Below are 7,519 nucleotides of genomic sequence, written 5' to 3' on the forward strand. Positions count from 1 at the left end.
ACTATGCTATTATTTTCTAGATGAATCTGATAAAGTATTTTGCTGCCAGTTGAAAATTATAAGACCTCTGAGGCGACATAGAGAAACCCAACTATGACACAATGCGTAGTGAAGAAAAGGTTAATATAAAGGGGTATGATGGGGCGCCTGGGTGGCTCAGTCCGTTAAGCTTCTATCTTCGGCTCAGGTCGTGATCCCAGGGTCCTGGGATCGAGCCCTGCATCGGGCTCCCTGCTCGGCGGGAAGCCTGCTTCTCCCTCTCCCGCTCCCCCTGCTTGTGCGCCAGTCTCTCTCTGTCAAATAAATAAAATCTTTAAAAAATAAATAAATAAAAAATAAAGTGGTATTATGTCTGGACGGTGCCTGTGTACAAATTACGTTCACATTTCATTCAGCCAGTTATTGCTGTACAGCAAACAATAAGCACATACTTCCCCTATCTTAGCAGATCCATGCGTTGAGACAGGGCTGACCTGGGCAGTTTCGCATCATGCTGCAATCCTCTGATGCAGCCTGGACTCAGGTCTGCTCCACGCATGCCCATCGGCAGCCTCATGACACCCCAGTAGTCAAAGTCATCCTAGGCCGGAGCCCAAAGGAAAGGAATGAGAAAGAAGGCTCCACACCCTAGGAGGCCAAAGCAAGGCACGTGTCCTAGCCCTGTATCCACTGAACAGGAAAGGTGGCTTTTCCCATGAAAGTGGACGTGAGGAAGTAAATATTTTTAAACAACAATTCGTTACAAAAAGGACCAGATGGAAATAGAGGACAAGGAGAATATTTTATCTTCTTGTCTTTCCAAAATCACGTTTACTTTTTTGTTGTCTTTAAGACCAAAGGAGGAAAACAAAAGGAAACCTCAAGAATCTGTCCTAAAAGAAAAGGCTAAAAGGAAAGACTGCACTAAGTAACATTTGTTCACTCACTCAGCAAATATTTGGGGCCCTGCTTTGCTCCGGGAAAATCATGGCCCCTGTCCTCAAGTAGCTCACAGTTCAGTTAATGAGCGATAGTGGCAATGATTATGATAATTATAATAATAGCCAGCATTTATTAAGTGTGCCATATCCCAGGTGCTGTGCTAAGTCATTTGTATAGTGTAACCTCTTATAATCCCATTGCAAAAAGTCTATAAAAGAGATCATTATAATCCCTTTTTATAGAAGAGAAACTGAGGCACAGAGAGGTCAATAATTTATGAAAGGTCACCCAGCTAGCAAGTGGCAGAGCTGGAACTCCAAAGGGCAGTCCAGCTGCAGACCCTAAGCCCTTGGCTCCTCATTCCCACACGGTGCCCTAACCCACCCCAGCAAGCCCTCTCCCAGTCCCTGAATTAAAGGATCACCAACACAAAGTTCGTTGGCAAACGCAAAGCCTCCTCTTTCAAATGTGGACTTAACGCATTAGATCTCCCCAGCAGAGATGGGCAAGGGGTGCCAGGCTTCAGCAAAGAAAACTTCGGTGGGCTTGGAGAAGACAACAATGTTCATTTTCTAAGTGAAGGGAAGCTGAGTAAAGCCACTGGGAGGGTGGTAATTAGCTTTTCTCCACCTCAAATGGGAACAGTACAGATAAGGGCCTGCCCCAACAGCATCAGGGAACTGAGGCAAAAGATAACAGTTCCAGGTAACAGGGACTTTTTGTATGGAAAGAGCCTACCAAGGGGGGTGGGGGGGGGTGGGGGACAAGGATCCCTTTCACAGAAGCAATGTGGTAAAGCAGGTCAAGCAGCGGGGGGCAAGGTACGGATGGATGAGATACCCTTTCAAGACAACACAGAATTCCATAACTCTTTTACTCAGCGGTTTGAGTAATCCACCAAAGCCCAGTTCAGACCACCAAATTATACCTTCCTTCTCGACTTCCTAAGCCTGTCCAGACCACCCTGGAGCCCGCTCTTGCGCAGCCTTGATCTGTGATGGCAGGTAAGAAAAAATTCGCCTCCCACCCCCACCCCCCAAAACCAAAACCAAACCCTGGAACAGGGAGCCACCTGAACACTGCCATGGAACTCAGCTATTTCAAATACAACAATATTTCATGGCTCCGTAGCTCAGCCTGGGAATGCAAATAAAATCCAACAGCCAGCAAGGAGAGCGTTTGATGAATCAAGTAGGAAGGAGCTTTCTTGTTTGTAAGTGTCCGATTCAACCCATCACAAATGACCTGACAAGTAGCTGATAAAAGAAACGGCCCAGTGGAAGCTGCAGACAGCCCTTCCAGAGAAATCTGCGAGGAGCTCACCAGCAGTTCCCTTCCCTTAGAAATAATGGCCAATCATATTAAGTACAATAACAGAAAAATTAGGGTCCCACTCTCCCAATAAAACTGGGTCACTCTTGACCTGAGCGGGCCCAGCGAAGCTGCTAACTCCCAGCCAGGATACCTGATTAACAACCTGGAGGGCCTGGCAAAAATCCCATTAGCCTGGACCAATGGGTTTCCAGCTATATCAGTCCTCACATTACTGACAGGAAGAAAATGAAGATATTAAAGAAGTAGTATTTCTGAGAGAGTTTTGTAATGCTCCGCCCCACACACACACAGGCTCAGTACTGGGAAAAGCACTGATATTTGTGGAGCCCCGGCACCCCCTGCTCTGGTTCTGTTGTTTCCTAATGCGGGAAGCCCTGGACAATTCCAGAAAGGTGGGAGAATGAGGAGAACTTCCCTGGAAAAGGCTGTGGAGGAGGCATCAGGGGGTGGCCCTATGAATACCTCCCTCTTGTCTCCTGGTCTCTTTGTTTTACTGCTTCCTCTCTTCTCTCTTGATAATTTTATCATAACTCCTGTCAGGATGTGACCTTACAATCAATTCTTGCAAAGGTACCACTTTTAAAGAATGGGATCTGGGGCCCCTGCTCTAGGTTAAGCGTCTGGTGAAACACAGAGGCCACATTCCGCAATGAGTGTAAGGATTTTGTTTACTTCAGAGTGAGGGTCTCCGGGAGTACACAGAATAAGGAGTGGGGGTGATGTGGGGTGGGGTGGGGGGTGAGAGGAGAGAGCACAGAGCCTGCGGGGATGAAACAAAAACCAAAGACAGGGCAGGAGGCGGGGCATTCTACATGGCGAATGTGATAGCTAAGTGAGGTGAACCAGTCACAAAAGGACAAACACTGTATGATTCCCCTCATCTGAGGAACCTACAATCCAATTCATAGAAGCAGAAAGTAGAACGCTGGTTGCCAGGGGCTGGGGCTGGGGCAATGGAAGTTAGTGTTTAGTGGGTATGGAATTTCATTTGGGAAAGATGAGAAAGTTCTGGAGATGGATGGTGGTGATGGTTGCACAACAATGTGAATGCATTTAAAGCCACGGGGCTGTACCCCTAAAAATGGTTAAAATGATCAATTTTGTGTTATATGTATCTTATCACACATGCAATTTTTTTTGAAGGTATGGTGTGGGGGCAGGGGGTGGTTTGCTTGTGTGGAAGACCTAGTCTGACAGGAAGCAGATTCAGGGTCACTCTGAAATTCAGGGGTCAGGGGGACAAGAGGCAGGGAGGGGTGGGGTGCCCTGGACCCCGGGGACTCTCCAGGAAATGCCCTTCTCAATGGTAGCTGAACTTGGGAAACTGGACTCTTCCCAACTGACTGAGGGAGGATGAGTCCTTTATTCTAAACTATCCTGAGTGCACAGAAGACATCCTCCATTCCTACTCACCCAAACGTGGGAATTAGTAACAAACGGGAATGCCCTTCCCTAGAGGAACCCCCTCAAGGCCATTCTAGGAAGGCTGGGAATAAACACGGACCGTGTTGAGGTTGAACTGCGGTGATGCTCCGTCTTTCAGATCAGCAGTGAAACAGCTAGTAGATCTGACCTATGGAGGTCACTCAAACTCTGTGCAAGAAAGCAGAAGAGATTGTGGGACGGAGCACTCCAGCTGCGGATGAACCCTGATGGATGAGGCTAGGCGGGGTGCGTGTGGGGCCAGCGGGGGCTGCCCCAGGTCCGGCACGGTTCAGACGTAGCTTGGGAACCGCTGTCCAGCCTCGAAAAGGAGTTCGGGCTGGCGGCTCCCGGTGGCATCCTGTTTGCTACAAGCAAGCATCTTTTCTGTGGGTTATTTTTGGCGCCGGCCTTGGCTTGTTTTTCTCGGTGCTGCTTCTTGGCTCGTAGCATTTCTTCCCTGGTTTATTAAAAACTGAGATAAATCACCTAATAAATCTTTGTTCTGTTTTTCCCTTCAACCCTCTTCGACAGTTGCCCAAGTCACGAAGTTGCATCTTTCCCTCAGCAGTAGGCTAACTAAATAGAAACATATAGATCAAGCAAACAAAGAGAACGATCTTTAATTATTCAGAAGCCTCCCACTTCGGGGACTAAATTTACTTGCCTCGGTTTGACTTAAAAAGGCACAGCACCCCTGACATCAGCCCCTGGAGGCAGGTCGGCCTCCCTTTGCGTGGCGGGCGGGTCACGAATCAACGGCCTTCCCTGATTGGCTCACCTTTCGGTTTTAGAGCTTCCCTTCCTCCACCCATATACACAAACCTCTGCTCCCAACTATCCTTCAATTTCTTAAAATCATTGAGTCCCAGAATTCCGACATTTGAAAGGAGCTTAGCATCCTCAAATAGAAACCCTTTTTTCTTCATCACACAGGATTCTGAGGCTATTCAAGGACGTCTAGTCTGACACCGACTCTCCCCATCAGAGGTCTAATTCACACAAAAATCGATTTAGGACCCCACTCGTATTATATCCGTACTTGCATGAGGACTTTGCTCATTTAATTATATCTTTTTAAAATTTCCAACTTTTATTTATTTTTTGAAAAGGCAATCTGTTCACCTGATTGGTAATTTGAAAGGTAAAAAGAATAGATAATCCTATCTAATAGACATCGAGTTCCCTTCCCCAGAGGCAACAGTTAATTCCTCAAGTATCCTTCCTGAGATAGTATATCTGTGTGTGTGTGTGTGTATACACACTTAAGTATAGGAAGTATATATGTTATATAGTACCTATATATAGTATATAGTAATATAGTACTTATATATAGTATATAGTACTTAAGTATATTAAGTATATCCATATATAACATATAAAATAGATATATAGATATAGATATGAGATACATAATAGATTATATAATACATATACTTAAGTATATTAAGTGTATTTATATATAATATAAGATATATATAATAGATAATCTTAAGTATATTCTTTTCTTCCCCTTTTGTACACAAATGCTTTTATGCTGGTCTACATCTGCACCTTCATATATTTTGCAGATCCTCCTGTACCGAGCTTCATTCTTTTAGACAGCGCCATGGTATTCCATTATATGGATGTATTATTTGGGGAAATTCTGGTTGCTTCCAATCTTTCTTATTACCAATAATGTCACAGTGAATAATCTTGTGCTCATGATATTTTGCACCATTATTACCTTAGGACGGACTCCCTGAAGTGGAATTGCTGGACCCTTGGGTATGTGCATTTGCCATTTTGATTGCTATTGCCAAGTGTCCTCCACTTATTTTCTTACCAAGAATGTGTAAGACTGCCTGTTTCTCTACAGCCTCACCAACAGTATGTTATCAAACTTTTTGACTTTGGCTGTATTTATTTATTTACTGGTTTCTCTCTCTGGTTTCATCCCCTCACTAGGATGAGAGCTCATTATGGTTCCTCAGAACCTAACATGATATCTGGCCCATAATAAATTCTCAATAGATATTTGATAGTGCTTTTTTAACAGCATATGCTATACACTAAATCAGAATGATACAGAGAAGATCGGTGTGGGCCTTGTGCAAGGATGACACCCAAATTCGTGAGGCTTTCCATGCTTTTAGAGAATATATCTTTTTTTTAGATTTATTATTTATTTTAGAGAGAGAGAGCACACGAGCAGGAGGGTCAGAGGGAGAGGGAAAGAGAGAATCTCAAGCTGACTCCACGCTGAGCTGGGAGCGCCGACACGGAATTCAATCTCACAACCCTGAGATCACGACCTGAGCTGAAACCAAGAGTCAGACGCTTAACCAACTGCACCACCCAGGTACCCTAAGAATATATCTTAAATGTTCTCACCACACACACACACAAAAAGGTAATTACATCAGCTGGTGGAGGTGTTAACTAATCTTATCGTGGTAATCATTTCTCAATATATATGTGTATCAAATCCTCGTTGTACACCTTAAACTTACACAGTGTTGTAGATCAATAATATCTTAATAAGCTGGAAAAAAGTGAATCCCTCCAATAAATAAATAAGCCAACAAACAAATATTTGAGAAACACATGAATGAGTGAATGAATTATAGTTCTATGTATATGGATTGTAATTATATAATTATAATCTTTAAATCAGAATTAGAAACCATGGCCCTCAGTTCTTCCATTCTATGAGTTTGGGTATGCTGCATTTTCTTTTATTTAAATGTGGCCCACTTGTACACATGCTCTGAAAGCTTTACAAATTCTTAGAGACAGAAGATTTATCTCATTCCTCCTCCTCCACTGCCCATGTTATTGGAAGGTCAGAACACTGAAATGTTCTCCTTCAGGAGTATTTTGTTTCAAACATCTGGTGATGACTGCCTTGTTAAAACAGAAAATAAAATCAAACGTGAAAAGTCTCATCCACCTCCAAGGAGAGTTCTAGAGTGGGGATGGCCCTTTAGAGCAGTCCCAAGTAGGGATGAAGGGGCCAGGCTTGTAGACCCCCATGTGGTCAGTCACTAGATTTGCCCTACCCCTAGGAGAGGAGAATGTCCCTGGGCAAGGCGGCCCTCTTGGGTAGAAGTCATTCCACCTGGAGACCATCTGCCGGCAGCATTCCCAGAAGCTGGAGAAATTGTCCTTCATTCCTGAAGGGGGATCCTGGTCATCCAAGGGATTTTGCCTGAAATGATGGGCAGGTTTTCTCCCCAGCTTGGCCAGATGCTACCCTGAATCTTTCCTACTTTCCATTCATGACAGACCATGGCGGTACTTCAAGATGTTAACCCTCAAATGACAACGGCTGCACACCCTCCCCTCACACATCCTCCAGGTGGATCATTCTCCCTCCTTCCATTGCACAATGGCCAGCAAAGAGATTCATCATCCAAAGAAGTGATTAAGCTATAGGAAATCATGTCTGGAGATCAAGCTTGAATCTGTAGCTGCAGGTTTCAGGTGGTACCATGCCAACAGCCAAAAACACTATGGCCATGTGAGGAAATGGCCCACACAGATATTCACTCTCCCTGTCACAGGGCTCAGAGAATGGCAGAAGGTGTCCCAGTTCCTCTGAGAGCTAGCCATTCTAAAACAAACACTCCCATAAAATCAGGACACCTGCCCAAGCATGGAAGGACTCTACGCTAGGAGAAGTATAGGGGAAAAAAATGTGTGGGAGAGTGCAGCCCTTATCAACTTAGACTTGAAAGAAATACATCTTTCCAGGAGATGGCTTTCAAAATCATTTTTTTGTTTATTTTATTTGGGGTTTGTTGCTGTTAGTGTGGTTCTAACCATGTTATGATCTGGAACTTTAAGATCCAGAGAA

At 44.4% G+C, this 7,519-nt stretch overlaps 1 pseudogene; it reads left to right on the plus strand.

Annotated features, from left to right (window-relative positions):
- The first annotated feature begins 5,717 nt into the window (after window positions 1-5,717).
- On the plus strand, window positions 5,718-5,814 carry LOC118528505 (U6 spliceosomal RNA; annotated as a pseudogene).
- Window positions 5,815-7,519: the final 1,705 nt, after the last annotated feature.

This window comes from Halichoerus grypus, chromosome 1, assembly GCF_964656455.1.
Source record: "Halichoerus grypus chromosome 1, mHalGry1.hap1.1, whole genome shotgun sequence".
NCBI lineage: Eukaryota > Metazoa > Chordata > Mammalia > Carnivora > Phocidae > Halichoerus > Halichoerus grypus.